At 43.4% G+C, this 17,967-nt stretch overlaps 1 protein-coding gene and 1 long non-coding RNA gene across 5 annotated transcripts in view; one reads left to right on the top strand and one right to left on the bottom strand.

The window, feature by feature from the left end:
- The window catches only part of KCTD1 (potassium channel tetramerization domain containing 1), a 137,414-nt gene that overhangs the window by 18,930 nt on the left and 100,517 nt on the right, over positions 1-17,967 (bottom strand). The window lies entirely within an intron of this gene.
- LOC144260418 (uncharacterized) overlaps positions 1-17,967 on the top strand; it is a 61,962-nt gene that overhangs the window by 1,553 nt on the left and 42,442 nt on the right. Inside the window, exon 2 of the long non-coding RNA XR_013345018.1 lies at positions 6,819-6,932. This is a non-coding gene — a long non-coding RNA (uncharacterized LOC144260418). The remainder of the gene's footprint in view (positions 1-6,818; positions 6,933-17,967) is intronic.

The raw sequence follows: 17,967 nt of genomic DNA, 5'->3' as shown, positions 1-17,967 counted from the left end.
TAGCTTCAACTCTTGCACACTTAACTTCTACATTGACACTGGAGAGTTAATGCTACTAAAAATGAAAGCTAAAAGAGAGTAACAGTTACCTCTGAATCAGCAAAACCACAAAAAAGTCTAAAATTCAAGAACAGTAGATTATTCAGAGTTAAAAATAATGCTTCTCACACAGCATACACAGACAACCCTGACTTTGCCCCTTTCGAGGAGGATATTAAAGAACTGGGTGTCACACTGCCTCAGGCAGAAGTTGTGCTGGACACATAAAATGACAACATTGGTAAGAGAGCCATAAAGAACTTAACTTTCCTTGTTCCTAGTGCCATGCTTCTGTTAACTGGGGCTGCCTAGCCACTCAGCTAGAAATTCCGTCTATTACTATTTAAGTAGCAGTTTCCTCTCAGTAACCATTTCTTCCTCCTTTCCTCTTCTCTAAAGAGGAGCTTCTACAGATATGGCAAGAATGCACATTCCTTTCCTGTTGTAAGTTACACAAAACTGTGTCCACAGTTAAACCCATGAGGGTAAGATTTTGCAACCCCTTAGCTCTGTGCAATGGATCACAAGCTTGATTTAGCAGTTTATCCTATAGGATTACCCCATAATGGAGAAAAAAAGCCACCTGCTGAATTAAGGCTGCAGCAAAGCCTCTCACTAACTAGCAAATCAAACCAACAAGAAAGGAACTTTTAAAAACCTTCCCTGGTTAATCACCAAGCCTCTGCTCTAGAACTGGCATGCATGCAAAGATGATATTGTTACTCAAAGAATTGTTTCTTGTAGACCATAAATTACAACAAAAATTACATACTTCAGCAAAAACTAGACAACCAGTTTAAAGGTCACGCATTATGCAAATTCTTATTACAAGAGGATCTGGTAGCAGTGCCTTTTATTAAAGTTGCCCCATACCTCCCATTATAAGACCCTGTTTTCAGTTGCTTATAATTTTGCCACTCTTTTAACCGTTTAGGCTGAACTTTTCCACACTGGGTATCTGCCTCCAGCTGATTTTTTTTTTTAAATTTCATCCAAAAACAGTTCAGCCATTTCTGAGAAGGGGGCTAGGGAAAATATGTTGTTTTGTCCATGTTAAAAACTCTGGCAAACTTTATTTGAAATGCTGTAGCGCAGGGGTGGGCAAACTTTTTGGCCTGAGGGCCACATTGGGGTTCCAAAACTGAATGGAGAGCCAGGAGGGAAGGCTGTGCCGCCCCAAACAGCCTGGCCCCCACCCCCTATCTGCCCCCCTCACAACTCCCAACCCATAAAACACCCCTCCCCCCCACTCCTTGTCCCCTGACCTCCCCTTCCTGGGACCCCCTGCCCCTAACCGCCCCTCCAGGATCCCACCCCCTCTCCAACCCCCCTTGCTCCCTGACTGCCCCAACCCTTATCCACACCCCCACCCTCTGACAGGCCCCCTAGGACCCCACCCCCTATCCAACCCCCCCTCTAAAGCCCCTTTCAGAATGTGGCCCAGCGAACATGGGCGGAGGACTCAGGAGGAGCAGGTGCAGCCAGAGAGAAGCGACGGTTTCCCCTTCAAAGCACCGCTTCTCAGTGAGTGCCCCTCCAGACCGCCCCTCAGTGAGCACCTTCTCTGGAGAGCCCCTCCAGACCGCCCCTCAGTGAGCACCTTCTCTGGAGAGCCTGGAATCGAACCCAAAATTCCTGAGTCTCACCATTCCTCTACTGTCAGCAACTATCTGTGAAACCCACTGGCAAAGCATGTCCTTCTCACTACTGAAGGTCCACACAGAGAATGACCACCTCAGCTACTCTGTTAGTTCAAGTAGTGGAGGTCTGGGCAGTGGATCTAAAGGTTCCAACCCTGCTGATGATCCATGTGGGTGTCAATATGATGCCACTGAACGCAATTTGTTTTTTTCCAGTTTGCTTTTTTAAAACCTTGGAAAATTATACCCGCCCGCCCCCAGTTAGAACATTAAGATTGTAAAATCAAACACTCAGAAGTTAGAAAATACTCAAATTAAGGATTGTTTGCGCAACCCTAAATGGGCCCTCCTGTGTGCTTGCATTATGATACAGTCTTGAGTTTTGTGATTGCATACTATTTTTCCCACAGGACCCTGGCCTCCTTCAGTGCACAGCATGGACCCGTTCTGGGGATGAATCAGGGGTGTGTAGCGAAGAAGGCGGTTGTCTGTAGGACCCCTGATAGAACTCTCTGGCCCTCAAAGGAGTCTAAGGAGTCAGTGGATACTGCCCAGAACCCTGCACCGATGAATAACTTCACAAAGGATCAGAAATAGGCCCCACAATTGCAGAGCACTGCTCCCTAACCCCAGTCCAGCTTTCTCCTCCTGGAGCGATGGACGGTCATCCTGGCCTGCACCAGGAGGCTGACAAGGTGTCTCACAACTTTGGGGGACCATGGGTGGGGTGTGCATAAATGAGATACACGGAGAAATGTAGCCAGAACCTCAGTAAGCTGAAACGGGATGCAATCTGATGCACCCTACACAGAGGGGCAACAGGGTCTCCCTTTTGCTGAAGAAAGGGCAGGTGCTGAATTAATGAATCGCACTAGGTACACACCTGTGCTCACAGCGCCGTAGAGGAGCTGTCAACTAATATCCACGGCAGGTCATTGAACTGGAGTAGAGTACAGACTGGCCCACCGGGTCCCTCCTCAAGTGGCAGCAGGTCCCATCAAGTGGTGGGCCATGAGGCCAGGGAAGCAGGTGATGTGAAGCACAAGTGCGCACAGATGTTTTCTGGGTGCGGTTCTGAGGCAAACCAGCTGGATATTGTTCAGCCAACTTGGGGGCATGTCAAGTGCGGCTGGGGAGGCTCGCAGGGCAGGGGCCCAATTATGATTTCAGGAAGGTCGGGGTAAAGGGTAGATGGGGAGCACCCTCCCACAGCACCCACTTGAAGAGAGAGAGAAAAAAAGTAGTGAGAGGCAAGGCTGCTCTCACCTTCTCGAGCACACGACAGGGGACAGTGGGACATACAGGGTGGGCACCCCCATGCCTGGCTGAGCACTGGTGGGCAGGGGGAGGAGGATCCACTCCACTCAGTCCCTCTGATTGTAGTCTGGGAGGCCTCAGATTCTGCTGGCATCAACCAGGACCACCCTGCGGTGCACCATAGGGGACTCTGCCACCTGTGTTGGAGTGAGGCAGGGCACTTCAGGAAGAGAAAGGAGGGTCTCCTTGTTAAGGCAGTTGAATGCTGCACTGGAGAACTGGATTTTATCCCTGCCTGTGGGGCAGCATTCATTTGTGATGCTGAGCATGTCACTTAAACTAAACTTTTCACATGTGCTCACTGATCATGTGTTTTCCATTTTTGGGTGTCCAACTTGAGACCCAGGGCCCTGATTTGCAGAAGTGCTGAGCATTCCCAGCTGCAATTGACAGTAGCAGGAGTAGTGCTTTGAATATCTGAAGTCCTACATAATATTACTGAGGCTGAGCAATCACATTCTCACCTCATAGTGGGCACCCAAAAATAATGGACATGTTTTGGCCTTAACTGCTCTCTGTATCAGTTCCCCTTCTGTAAAACAGAGTTTTACTCTCATCTCACAGAGATGCTGCGAAGACAAATTAATTAATTGTGAGTGAAGCACTTGGCTATTCTACTGCTGAGCACACGAGGAAATTAATAATTCTGTCTTCAGAACAGGGGTTTGAATAGTGTGCAGTAAATCAGGCCTTGGGCCACATAATGAACAATGAGAGAAAAACAAATATTGAATAGCTGCTTATTAATTGATCACCATCCATTCTATGCCCCAAATGAAGCAGAGGTACTGTTGAAAAAATAGTATGCAATCACAGACCATCATAATGCACATACATAAGGGCACCAAATTAAGGTTGGGAAGGCAGCCTTAATTCTGGCATTTCCTAACGTTTTAGTGCTTCATTTTGAAACCATAATGATGTTTTGATAACTTGTATGTATAATTTTATTGAACAGAAGCTGTAATGTAGTGTATATATTTTATTATATTCTTTACCCTTTCCCACACTCTTATAGTGTTACTTAACTTCTCAGGGCCACAGTCCACCAACCCTTACTCATGGTGAACAGTAGCTTACTCTACTGGAGCGTAAACTCTTTGGGGACAGGAACTACTTAGATGTAGCGGTATCTAAGAAGCTGGGGGTGGGGGAGAAGAATATTACCTATACACAAGTAAGCAATAGAAGTTGAAGAGTCTGTCTACACGGTGTGTGTACTGCTATAACTATATCAGTTTGTACCCATTACAATGAAATTTACATGCTCCCTAGCAAGGCCACAACTATGCTGGTATGAAGTTGCTTAGATCTGACTAACTTATGCCTGTACGCAGGTTAGTTCTGACTGTATTGGTCCCAGGATATTAGAGAGATAAGGTGGGTGAGGCAATATCTTCTACTGGACCAACTTCTGTTAGAGATTTTCGAGCCACACAGAGCTCCTTCTCAAGTCTGGGAAAGGTACTCTCAGCATCATGTGGTTATGGTGCTGTAAGGCTGGGAGTACAAGCTCTGTATGGCTCGAAAACTTCTCTTTCTCACCAGCAGAAGTTGGTCCAATAGAAGAGATTACCTCACGCACCTTATCTAACTTATTCCTGTAAATTTACAAAAATATGCTATACTGATAAAGCACAACCTCTAGTGTGAAGGCAGTTAACTTTCTCAGTTAAAAAAAAAAAGTCACACCCCTAACCAAAATATTTAAGTCAATACAAAACCTGTGAAGACAAGGCCAAAAAGTTTCCAGACACAGGAAATTTCACATCAGAACAAGTTATAGAGCAGTTACAAGCACTAAGTAGCAACTAATGCATGCGGTAGAAGTGTTGGTCACACCTGCATCCTGCTTATAGGGGAGGTGAGAAATACAATTCTAAAAAGCATATAGGTAAATGTTTCAGCTGACAAACACATACACAAAGCATTAGTTTTATTGTTTATTAGGTTAGTTGCTGTCATGTGTGTATACTCCCTACAGCAGTACCTTTCCCTATTGAACTACGAAGGTATTTGTGCAGGGGAAGGTGAAGATGGAAGAAAGTTATTTAAAATAGGAAAGAAAAGAAAATACAAATTATGAAAGCAGTAACATGATTCACAGAGCAGTTACTGGACAATAGTGAGTGGCCAGGTGAGCTGATATCATTAAGGACTTGTATGCAGGGAGAGTTATTCAAGAAAACTGTTCCACATTTACTCTAGAATCAGAGCATACATAGATGGCATTAGAATACTTTATTCCAAATCAACTTTATCCACTTTGAAGCAGATTAACTCAGAATCAGGCACTCTGATTCCAGAATAAGGGTATCTACATAGTTAATCCAGAATAGTTAATCCTTTTAAAATTTACTCTCTACCTTATTCCAGATTAACGTTAATGTGCAGACAAGCCCTAAATCTACTGGTCACTAGCTTTCCAGAAAATACCACATATCAAGTCACTGATTATTACTCAAAAACATGTTTAAAATGTAGGTGGCTCACATGACTTTCAGTAGCTGGAAAATAAGCGTAGTGAAGTATGCATATTAACTACAAAACAGCATTGTATTTTGATGGACATCAGCATCTGGAAAAAAGAGAATGGATTTATGTGATAGAAAATGATGTGAATTTAAATATAAAACATAACACAAGCTAGTGGCATTACTAGCTAAGAATCAATAACATCCCTAAATCTATGCATCCTCTTGCCCTCAAGCTTAAGAACTGATTTTTTTATGCTCTTTCCTAAATCAGCTTTAGCAGAGGCAATTATATAAAAGATTACCAATATGAAGTAATATGAGACAAGCCCATTATATTAGTCCCATATTTTCTTAATGTGTGCACTCATTTTTGTGTATGACATACACACATTTAAACTGGGAATGTGCAAGTATGATCATACAGGATAAAAGTTACAGGACAACTGTAATCTAGCAACTAAAAAGGATTAATGAGTTCTAAAATGTGAGCACATGGGCCAGGTATTCAATTAAGCAGATACTCCATAGGCTTCAATATAGCTAGGTGAATTACACCCACCAAAGATATTGTCCTATGTCTGCTGTTTTCTTATTGGCTGGAAACCTGGCATGACTGAAAGGCCATCACAACCATCTGTGGATGCTAATTTACTAGAGTTGCTTGAGCGCTTTAAGCAGACTGAAGAATACTGGTTATGGAGCAATCAGATTGCTGTTTTAACCTATATTATTCCTTGGAAACATTTATTATTTGTGAAGAGTTAGAGGGGCATTCCAGGTTCTTCCAAATTTTCAGATTAAGAAAACAACTGATTTAACTAGACTTGTATCAAACACAAGAGATTGTCTAAGGTCTTGTAGACACTGCGGGTTTGCCCTGATCTAAGCTATTGGTGGCTGGATACTGGTGTAGCTGCAATGCTGCTAACCCCTTATAGACAAAATAAGATGCCATTTGCACTGGCATAGTTTATCCCAGTTTCAGTCAGGGGTAATCTGCACTGGTGCAAATCACCCTTTTACCATGTCTACACTAGGAGTTTATTCTGGTGCACTAATGGCTGGTCACTGATCGTTGGAATATGCAGCAAAACCTGAGCACAGATAAGGCATTAGAACAATAAAAATGGTTAAAAAAGTAAGTAAAAAACTTACTCAAAAGCTACAATCTCCTACTAACAGGCAGAAAAAAACCAAACAACAACAAAAAAACCAACCTCTGCACCAAAATCAATGGGAAAAGGTCAGGATTTTGAAGGCTGAATTAGAACAACTAGGTAAATTTCAAGAGTTTTCAGGTAAGTCAGGTTTGATCTAAAAAAACCTTTGGTATTTTTACCACTAGATGGTGTCCAGCATTTTCAGAAGATGATAGGATAACCTTGCTCCTGATTTTTTGAGAAATGGTGTTTCCCAGTCTCTGTTCTCCTCTTCTACTTCTTCAGTCTACTCTTCTCAGGTGAGTTTCCCAGCCCATCCTTCCTCCTTCCAGCCCTGAAACCTGAACTCTGAATTAAACTCCACATAGATTTGTCTCCACTAGAGAAGTAGTAACAAGAAACACTCATTCCCTATCTCTCTCCGTTCCCCACTCCCTACCACACTGTTCAATGGGGCAGACAGGCAGGGAGCAGTTTACAGTGGCTGATGATAGCAGTAATTTTTTAACAGAAAATCACTGCACAGAATCAGAGGATTAGAAGGGACCGCAAGGATCATCTAGTCTAAACCCCTGCCAAGATGCAGGATTTGTTGAGTCTAAACCATCCAAGACAGATGGCTCTCCAGCCTCCTTTTGAAAACCTCCAATGAAGAAGCTTCCACAACCTCCCTAGGCAGTCTGTTCCATTGTCCTACTGTTCTTAGAGTTAGGAAGTTTTTCCTGAGATTTACTCTAAATCTGCTATGCTGTAGTTTGAACCCATTGCCTCTTGTCTTGCCCTCTATGGCAAAAGAGAACAACTTTTCTCTGTCTTTTTTATGGCAACATTTCAAGTATCTGAAGCCCACTATCATATACCCCTTAATCTCCTCTTTGCCAAACTAACCATACTCAGTTCCTTCAGCCTTTGCTTGTATGGCTCGCATTCCATCCCTTTGATCATCTTAAGTCTTTTGCCTCTGTATCCTTTCTATACATTGATGACCAAATTTGGACAGCTGAGTAGAGTGGTACTATCACCTCCCATAACTTGCATGCTATGCAACCTAAAATTGTATTTTGCTTTTTTTTGCAACAGCATTGCATTGCTGACATGTTGAGGTCGTGATCCACCATAACTCCCAGATTCTTCTCAGCAGTGCTGCTGCCAAGCCAGTTTGCCACCATTCTGTATTTTTATATTTGTTTTTTTTAAGTGTAGCACCTTACATTTGTCTTCGCTGAAGTTCATTTTGTTGTCTATAGCCCAGTTCTCCGATTTATCAAGATCCCTCTGAATTTTAGCTCTGTCCTCCAAAGTATGAGTGGGAAGGACGTAAAAATTAAAAAGTCTGCAGCCACAGTGACAGCCCACGCAGAACATAGCCTGTGTTAACACAATGCTTAAAGGCACTACCAAAACCCTCCAGGGCTAGACAGTACATAAAGGCAACATGTGATACAACCTTTTCACGAGTGTAGTGTATCGGCTGATGGATTGCAGATCCTAGTTTGCTACATTCTTGGGGAGTTACGGAAGCCTGACTTTTCCCACTCAGGAGGTCTGTTAGATTTCTGGGTAAGACAAGCCTCTCCCGAACTCACAAACCCACTCCAGTAATTTATCAGCTGAACCACCTGATGGTTTCCACACCAAGGCCTGGAATAACTGCTCTCTCTTCTAGACTGGGATTTCCAACAGAACCTCATCATCTAAGGGCACAGCGGTCTGGAATAAGTTTGAAATAATCACAAAGCTGGTGCTGCCCAACCTTAAAAAGTCTCCCCCATTAATGCGATCAAACAGCACCATCTTGCCTTCAATCACTCTTCGGCATGTTCCCCTACCATCCTGCACTTCAGTGAGTAGCTTAAAATGGTCTCCTGCCAGGTTGGTGGAAATCAAAATGATCCTTCATCACCCACGGCTGTAGAGGGTAACCCAGGTCAACTGAAATGGGCACAGAAACCGCAGCGAGGATTACCGCTAAGAGAGAATAAAGTACCAGCTTGCCTACAATGATTGGACCTCCTGAATACCCAGGCATTGTACACTCTACATAGGTGCCCACGAATCTGCCACAGTTATCTACAAAGGCCTGCATAATGACAGCAGTAATTATGTCTGTCTATAATAGTAATAGTATTATGTCTGTCTATAACTGTAATAATAAGTAATTATTATCCTTTCCTGTTCATGTACTTATTTGCTGCAAACAGTGGACATAGGTTGGGTACATACATGCCATCAACAGCACCTGCCCAGCTCAGGAACCCCTTCTGCTCAAAACCTGCAATTATTTCATAGTTAAACTATCCTGAGTTGAAGTTGTAGCAGTAAGTGCACTGCAAAACACCCAGACTGAGCCAACCATGGAATTGCCAACCACAAGCTGTTTACCCACAGATCTGTAACCATTTGGGCTTGCCAGGTTCCACAGGGCAACAGCAACATGGTTCTAGATGGTTATTGCCTCTTAGCTGCTTGTTCTAGTGCTGAAGGATGAGGGTGAGCTTCTCAAGCAGGTCCAGGAATGTTGTTTTCCCTCACATGAAAATTCTGGGCTCAATGACTGTTATCCCACATTTGTGTCAGGATGTACTCCTACCACTCTGCGTTTGTCATCCTAGTCCAGAAGTAGTGGTCTGCATAGGGGTGGGAGGTCTGCCATGAAATACAGCATCACCTCAGTACATGCCTCCCTATCTGCATGATGTTGACCTTTTCTCCTTCTCCTTGTAACAGCAATCTCTCTGCTGTCTTCTCAGGGCAAAAAGCTGCCTCTTGAACACCTGCCACTATCACTTGACAGGAGCACCTCCAGAGACATGCTATAGAAACAACTGCCTCCATAAAAACCAGAAACTGTCAGTCCTGGTTAGGATGAGCGGGAGATAACAGCACACCAGCTTGGGTCCTGCCAAGAAAACAATTTTTTGAACCTAGACCATTTCCACTCACAATCCCCAAACAAGACAGAGAAGTTGTTGCACAATACGCTGTGAAAGTGAGAACAGACTGATAGTAAGTTACAGTGCTAGGAACCACAGGATATGCACCGAGAAGTCTTTGCCTCTCTCACAATTGACCACAGTGCCAATGTGGACTTCACTGCTGTTCTGCAGTGTGGTAATTCTATATCAATTTAGTCATCTTGCTTTAGCCTAACCTGTGATTACCCAATTCAAGATTACACTTTGAAGACAAAAGTCGCACACTTGGTTCCTGCATCCTGATCTTTTTTTAAACCCTACCCAGTCTCTGTGGGAGTGGTTTGGCCTGATATAAGAGTACCAAGAAAGTGAAAAAAATCAGTCACAAGTTTCATAAAATGGCTTGAATGGAGGGAGCGTACCTACATAAATTACCTTTCTGCCTGCCTCTTCATGGATTAAAGAGGCAAATCCATTCTCTTTCTTTCTCGTTAGTTTTCAAAAGTGTTTCTATTGAGAGTCATGTCTTAGGAGACTCTCTTGTGGACCATCCATCCTCATAATACTGTCCCTACATCTTTCCCTGTCCCTATGACAGTGTTTCATTAATACAGACTAATAATATTAGGACTATAATAAGACAAGATGAAAATAAATATCCACTGATGTGGTCGTGAATGTGCCTCCATTTCACATCTGCGCTGTTTATACCACCACCCTAATGGTATTGATTTTATGTTTCTCAGCACTAGATTTCCCTTGCTTGCCTATAGTCCCCACTGATCCTCTCTCTCTAGGTCTCATGCCAGTTTTGTTTTGGCCTGAATTTCTTCACTCTCTCTCCAATTTTGGTGTCATACAGTTTGACTGTTGCATTTACTTGGAGGAAATATCTTTCTTTGTTGGCTGTTAACGAGCCAATCAGGTGCTCTATTTCTGTCTTCCACATTCTGAGTTTAATTTTTTAAGTAAAATAAAAAACCTCACTAGAAACCCTTAAAAAAGGGTTCTGGATTGAGCTTAGCCAACAGAAGAACCACTGCTTGAAGACAGACCTAATACAACAGGAGTTCTGAGGACCACTAGCAGGCTTTTGAACATGAGAACAACTGCCTATTTCACTTCCACAAAACAGAAATGCATTGTAAGCACTGGATTTTTCTGTGGTACCAAAAATCAGTCAGTTCCCAAATCCCTTATATCTGTCACACTTTCAGTGTTTAAGTAGTACACAGAGGGAAGGATGAATTACCTCTGATTGAGCTTAGATTTTTAGAAGAAATAAAACTAAAATGACTCAGTTGGGATAGTGCCACTGAGGCAGCAGTCAGGCCAGCTGTTCTATTTTCAATCCAATGCTTTTTGCCTTGTAATGGTGCCAACCAGGCAGCAGCAGCTTTCAATAACGTCCCTTTTAACTTTCACTTTAAGTAAACAGAAGAGAGGCACGTGAAACATACCTGATTTAGGCTTTTGTTTCTATTTTTAAAGTAAAAATGTAAACATTTACCTGAACCCAGGCCTCTTCAGCTCTTAGAAAGCAGCAGCCATTCAGTTATGGAAAGCTATTCCATTAATCCAAAGAGAAAGTCAAAAAGTGATTACAGTTTTGTTGCTATTAGCCAGCCAGCTAGTAGCCGGATGACTAAACCTATTAGCTAGAAGTTTGTATGAAAGAGGAGCTCTGCCCAAGGCCCACCTTTGGGAGAAGACCAGCTACTGGGATTTGGAAGAATATGGCGATTCTTATCAGGTTTATACCTGCACTACTCCTCCTTTCATATCACCTTCGTCAGTAGGTGTCTGATAAATTTGAAACTCTCTGTATTCATCTCTTTGGCTGCTGGAAAGAGCAGCACTCTTTCCATTCCCTTCCACTTCCTGGGTGCTGGGGTGGGGGGGGAGTTTGGAAAGGGTGTAAACAGGCATCTCTGCTACTTTACCCCTCCTCCAATTTACCAGCTCCTGTGACGAGAGTCATCTTCACTTCTCTAATTTTGCATCCTTCTCACCACTGAATAGGTCTAATACCTGCCTCGGAGCTTTCCTCAGCAGAAATACAGTTTCACAGTACCAATAAAAAATATCTTTTGGGGGAAAAAAAAAAATCTCTGAGCAGCAAGATTATTAATTGGCACTATGCATGACAATGAAGTCACCGGGCCAAGGAAACTGTGAAAATGACTCTATAAGCTGGGTGGTTAAGACACTCATGTAGGATGTGGGACACCTAAGTCTCTGCGTCAATGAAAATTTATTTATATAAGTGGAACATCTTCAACATGAGACCCACATCAAAATATCCCATAGCCAGGTCAATAGGGTGCTCTCCTGTAATATGGGAGACCCAAGTTCAAATCCCTTCTCCACATCAGGTGGAGGGGAGAATTTAACTTAGATCTCCCAGGGCCCTCATGACTGGACTGAAACGTATAAGGAAAGTATTACCACTTAGGGGGAGACACCATACAGTATTTCTTGGCAAATAAACTACTTGTCAAAAAATTTTGCCTAGGCTCTACTCAGGAGTTACCATCACCATGTCTTCTCACACACCCCCTCCCCACCCGTGGCGAATTAGGATTCTGAATCGTGTCACTGCAGAGATAGCCTAAAATTCCATGTCATAAGTCAAGTATCAGAGGGGTAGCCGTGTTAGTCTGGATCTGTAAAAGCAGCAAAGAGTCCTGTGGCACCTTAGAGACTAACAGACGTCAGTAGGGTATCTCCAATATCATTTGGAAACCTCAAGTAAGAAGAGAGGCTGAATATTTGAAAGGCTCTATCATTCATGTCTAAGAGACTAGAAAACACTTAACTAGTCAGACTCTTGAGGGTATGTGTTATTTGGTAATAACTGAATAAGTTTGTTGACAACATTCTGCCTTTGGGATCATCATGACCAACAATGCACCCCGGTGTGTATTACTGTGTAGGAAGCAAAAAAAAAAAACAAAAAACAAACCCAACCCCCCCACAAAAAAAAAAAAGAAAAGAAAAACTAAGATCTTTTCATGCCAATATCTGATAAAAAAAAGAAGAAGAAAAAACCCAGGATAGACATTTTTAGAACAGAAGAGTTTTCAAAAATGTTCCTTATTGTTTAGGTTGTGGCATGCTAACAACAACCAGGAAATGCATCGGAGAGGCCTAAATTATGATCCTGTATCTAACCCCATAAACCTTTGTCAGCAAGAGCTAAAAATGCAGTGACAGTCAGTTTCCTTTTTTCTTCCTCTGCTTTATCTTTTATCTATCTTTACCAACTTATTCTTGTAAGGATGCATATGATAAAAATACGAAGGAAAGCAAACAAGGTGTTCTGATCCAACGCAACATACGTGTGGTTATAAATACTTAACTATATTTTTCATACTGAAAAGAAATGCTTGTAACACTTCTAAAACAACTGCTTTACATTTCAAACATGTAAAATGTAACAGGGTTAATTACAAGAAGAGAACACAGTATCAGCTTTCCATTCCCTGCTCTTTTTCCCTACTCACTGTGAAACTACATTTAAGCATATTGCACTATTTTCTCTGAATTTCACCCTAGACCACCACCTAATTCCTTCTGCAATGTATCGTCAAGAGGATGATGTTTTGATGAAGTATCGCACATGGGGCCCTCAAGATAATGAATTCAATGGGATATGCTTAAAAGATCATTTTTCTCTTTTGTATTGACTGCTCACACTGCTCCAAGACAGGAAGGGTTTTCATTTTTTATGTAAGCTGTAAAGGCCCGCAGGATCTCCCAAAGTGTTTAAAAGAAATCAATTTTCAGATGGGTAGAAGGGGCCTAGGAAAGCCTAATGAGCCTGAGCAGCAGTTTTGGATCTCATTCAGCTTGAATCCCAAACAAGTTGAGACAAGCTTAAACCTACCTTTTAGCCGAGTAGCTCTCCAGCATGGAGAGCTTCTCAGCTCTCAGTATTTGGTACTGTTTAGAACAATGGTTCTCAAACCTTTTTTTTTCGCAGACCACTTGAAATTGCTGAGGGTCTCGGTGGACCACTTAATGATCTTTCCAAATGTTGTTTGTACTGTTAGCTGACTATTGTAAAGCGCTTTGGATAAAAGCGCTTTATAACACCCCCCCACCCCCCAAAAAAAAAAACCTTTACTTTTTTTGTTCTACAAATAAAAGTACACAACTCATATTTTGTAACCCCCAAAGAGATTACCTAGATTCCTGGGGCTCTGTCTGCTGGCAGTTCAAGGAGAGGCACACTGTGCCTGGTCAGGAGGCAGAGCCAAGACAAACTCAGAGTCTGCCCTGCAACCAATAGGGAGTGAGATGCCCCTGCCAGGGAGTTCAGGAAAGGGGAGAAGCCATTTTTGAGCCAGCCAGGGCAAGGGCTAGGGCAGGGCTGGCTGTGTTGGGAGCTGGTGAGACCCAGGCCTACATACAGGGTTCCCCCTGAGAACTGGCCTCTAGGGACTTGAAAGCAAGATCCCTCATCTGGGCTTTTCCTTCTCCACTAATGATTCCCCGTTTGGTTTGTAGAGTTTTGCTGTTAAACTTCCCCAGCTAGGCCGAGTTTGCCCTCCAGCTCCCTAGGTGAGACCCGTTACCACATGGTCAGCTCCGCTCTGTCTGCTAGTTCAGGGCTGCTCCCTGCTGTGCATGTGTCTAGACGCTGGGCTAGGAGGCTACAGTTTGGATTTTAGTACAGTTATGTAATCTGCACCTTGAGCCCTGCACCCCTCTGTGGTGAGGGGAAATCCTGGGACCAAAGCAGCCTGATTCCTGCCTGAAGAGGATCCCCGCCAGCAGAGATCAGCCCCTCTGCACTGACTGAGGAGTCCAGAGTCTTCTCTGAACCTGAGGATCATTCATGGAGTTTGTGAGTGCACTATCTTTTAGTCAGTCAGTTAGGGAATTTGTTTTGGGGACCCCCTACTCCTTGAACTGTGTCCCCAAGCCAGGGAGTAAAGGTTTGGGGATTTTATAACCTGCTTCATATTAAACCTGTGGAGGGATTTACCACCTTCTCCCACTTGTGAGTCCTTTGGGCTGTACTGAACCTAGTCAGCCACACTGCTAACCCACTGCAGAGAAGAATTTTGTGGTCATAGGTCATCAAGGGCCCCAACAAAGTACGCGTACCAACGGGACACTAACTTTACATTTGCTACATCAAGTCACGTGACTGGGGAAAGTCACAGGTATTAGCAGCGTGGGCACCAGTGAACTTAAAAATAGTGTTTTACCCCGTTATATTTGTCTCCTGTTTAATATAATTATTGTGTTGAATATATTGTATGTGTTTGTGTTATTTCTTGGAAGTCTCCAACTATCTGGCAAGTAAGTGGGGATTACCCTGTGCTTAGAATTTTCCTCCCAAGCTGCCCTGGTGACCCTGCCAGGAAGGAGCGAGGTGAGTGGAGGTATCACCAAATAAATTCATAGGAAAAAATAAAGAAGATACACCCTGCTGAGTGGGTGGCAGGATCCAGAAGAACCCAGAACTGTCCATCAAAACGTGCAAGCAGATTGGCATTAAAGAAGGTAAGCAGGTGGAGAGGGGGTGCTACATTTTAATATCAGTAGTTTACCCTTCTAATACAATGGATATGCCCTCTCTCCCCTGCCGCGGCAGCCCCCGAGTGGGTCTGGGAAGCAGGGAGGTCTCCCCTGCCTTAGCAGCCCCCGAGCTGGGCTGGGAAGGGGGTGGGGGGATGTCTCTCCCTCTCTCCCCTGCCGCGGCAGCCCCCGAGCTGTGGCTGGGAAGGAAGGCCGTCTCTTCTAGGCAGCCGCAGCTCTGGAGCTGGGGAAAGTGGCCTCTTTCTCTGGCTGCTGCAGCCCTGCACGTCCCAAATTCCTCCCACCCCTTCTTCTCACCCCACTGCCCCCTCCCACCTACCTCTTATTCCCCCCAAGGCCACCACCTCACCTTACATGGGCATCTTCTCCAGGGTCCAGGCACCTAATTAGTGGAGCCACGCCTGCGCGGCTCCACTAATTAGGCCCTTCATTGTCTTGTGTGTGGCCGCCCAGGCGCGCACCTTAGAGGGAACTATCCACGAACCACCTGAATGGAGCTCACGGACCACAGTTTGAGAACCTCTGGTTTAGAATTTGTGGTTAGCTTTTGCATAGAGCTATACATTATACTATGTATATGGGAAACACGATAAGAGAAGTTGCACAGAAATGCAAATAATCACCACTGCTAAAGAAGATGAACAACAGTGGAGTTACTAAGCAAGCTAGCATTTGGCACTGATGTAGCAGCAGGAAACTATTATCTTGTGACAATGCTCCAGTCCACTGAAGTCGTAGCAAAATTATATTCAGGCAGCCCAGAAAAACAAGTTCATTGTCTGGCAGAAAAATATTTTCAATTCAATACAACAAATCTATTCACACACATTTTTAAGATGACGGTATAGTAAACACTTCAGGGATTTGGGGAGTATGTAGTCCATTGTATGTTCGGAAGTGACACTTTTATGGGAAATTCTCTGTATGTTCTAGCATTCTGTGTTACAATAAAGTGTCCATAAGCCTATTCTGAGGCAAACAATGCAAAGAGTTTGGGGACCAGGGCTTGTGGGATGCTGAGTGCCCACAATCTCCCTTGATGTTCATGGGAGCTGAGGGCACTCCACACAGTGCAGAATCGGTCCCTTAATCACTAATTTCAGTTTGTGTGTGTTTAACACGTTGTAGCTTCCTATCTGACAATTCTCAACAGAGAAGAACTTCCAGTCCATATGAATATGGACTACTTGAGAATAAATAATGTTTTAATGAAAAGCAATGGCATTTTCATAGGTCATTTCAAGAGCAATAATGTATTGCATTTTGACTTGCACTGTAACTAACACACTAACAAGCTCCATTGTGATCTAGTAAATACACACCTAAGGTGGGTGTGCAACTAAGTGCCTTTATATATTAATGGACCAATAAAATATGTTCTGTCACATTTAATACCATTATGCTTAACTGTTTAGATATTCAAAAAATCCTATCCTTTCACTATAAAAAAAAATAGATAATAGCAGCCATTCTAGCATCTTCTTCAGGGACAGTATAAGCTAAGCAGGGTTAGCTCAGGTAAGTACTTAGATGGAAGATCTTTAAAGCAGTGAGTTTCCAGGTTTGTTACCCCATACTATGGGCTATTTAGCAAAAAAAAAAAAAAAAAAAAGAAAAGAAAACTGGCTATAAAACAGTCCACCTTCCTTCCCAACCTACTCACTGCTTGGCTCTTAAAATGACCTGGAAGAGCTCTCTGGACCTCAGGTGATCCACAGACTGTAGTTTGAAGTAATCTCTTTCAACTTTGACTACCTAGTTTCTGTAAGAAATAGCGTCGATGATTCAAAAGGTTGAAATCTTTTGAACCAGCAGGATTGTTAATGTAGAAAGCGTACATGGCACTTTACAAAACAAGCTTCTGTCAGGTCACTGCTCAAAGGCAGCTTACAATGAACAAAACCAAACTAAAGTACAAAGCAAGGATGTGCTGGACAAAACTGGTGAGGAGATCAGCACAGGAAGCGTTTTTGGAACAAGCGGGCTTTCCCAAGTGGGGGTTTTAAGGAGGCCACTGACGGCGCTCAGTGTACAAGAGATGGGAAGCTGTTAAAGGGCAGGAAACAGCATGAAAGAAGGCACAAAGCAGAGAGGAGGTGGAGTAAAATGGAATGCCAGGGAGAGCAGACAATGAAGAATACATGGATCAAGAAGGAGAAGAAGGAAAAATGAGAGCAGAGAAGAAAGCTCATCTTGAAGTCTTGTCCTCTATTGTTTTCCATGACATGGTCCTCTCCTGCCTCCCTAATCAATCTTCAGCAAGTCCTTCGGAACATTCTCTTCATTCCCCCTCCAACTTTGTGTATGGGTTCTTGGTCCCTCTCTCTTCTGCTTCTATGCCTTATTTCCAGGTAATCTCATCGGCAAAACACAAATTCAGATGCCATGTCTATGCTGACAACTCACAGATCTACCTCTCTACTCCAGATCTGTCTGCTGTACAAACTAAAATCTCAGACCGCTATCTCATGTCAGCTCAAGATAGCTAAAACAGAGCACCAAACCCCCAACCCTCCTCGTTACCTCCTTTCTCAATCATGGACACAACCACCCTCCTGCCTGTGACTCAGACGCGTAATCTGGGCATCATCATCGACTCAGAGCTCTCTCTAGGTCCTCACATCCTGATTATGTCTGCATCTTGCTGATTCTTTCTGTGTAATATCTTTAAAAAATCAATACTTTCTAATCCATTTCCACAGCTAAAACTCTCATCCAGTCTCTCATCACCTCACATCTTGATCACAGTAACATCCTTTTCTCTGGCATCAACAAATGCAGTCTTGCACATATCCATTCAGAATGCGGTTGTAAAGATAATATTCTAGCCCATCGCTTTGACCATGTCACCCCCTCTTTGCATCCA

Source organism: Eretmochelys imbricata, chromosome 2 (assembly GCF_965152235.1).
Source record: "Eretmochelys imbricata isolate rEreImb1 chromosome 2, rEreImb1.hap1, whole genome shotgun sequence".
Lineage (NCBI taxonomy): Eukaryota > Metazoa > Chordata > Testudines > Cheloniidae > Eretmochelys > Eretmochelys imbricata.
This window is presented reverse-complemented; position numbering and strand designations above follow the sequence as displayed.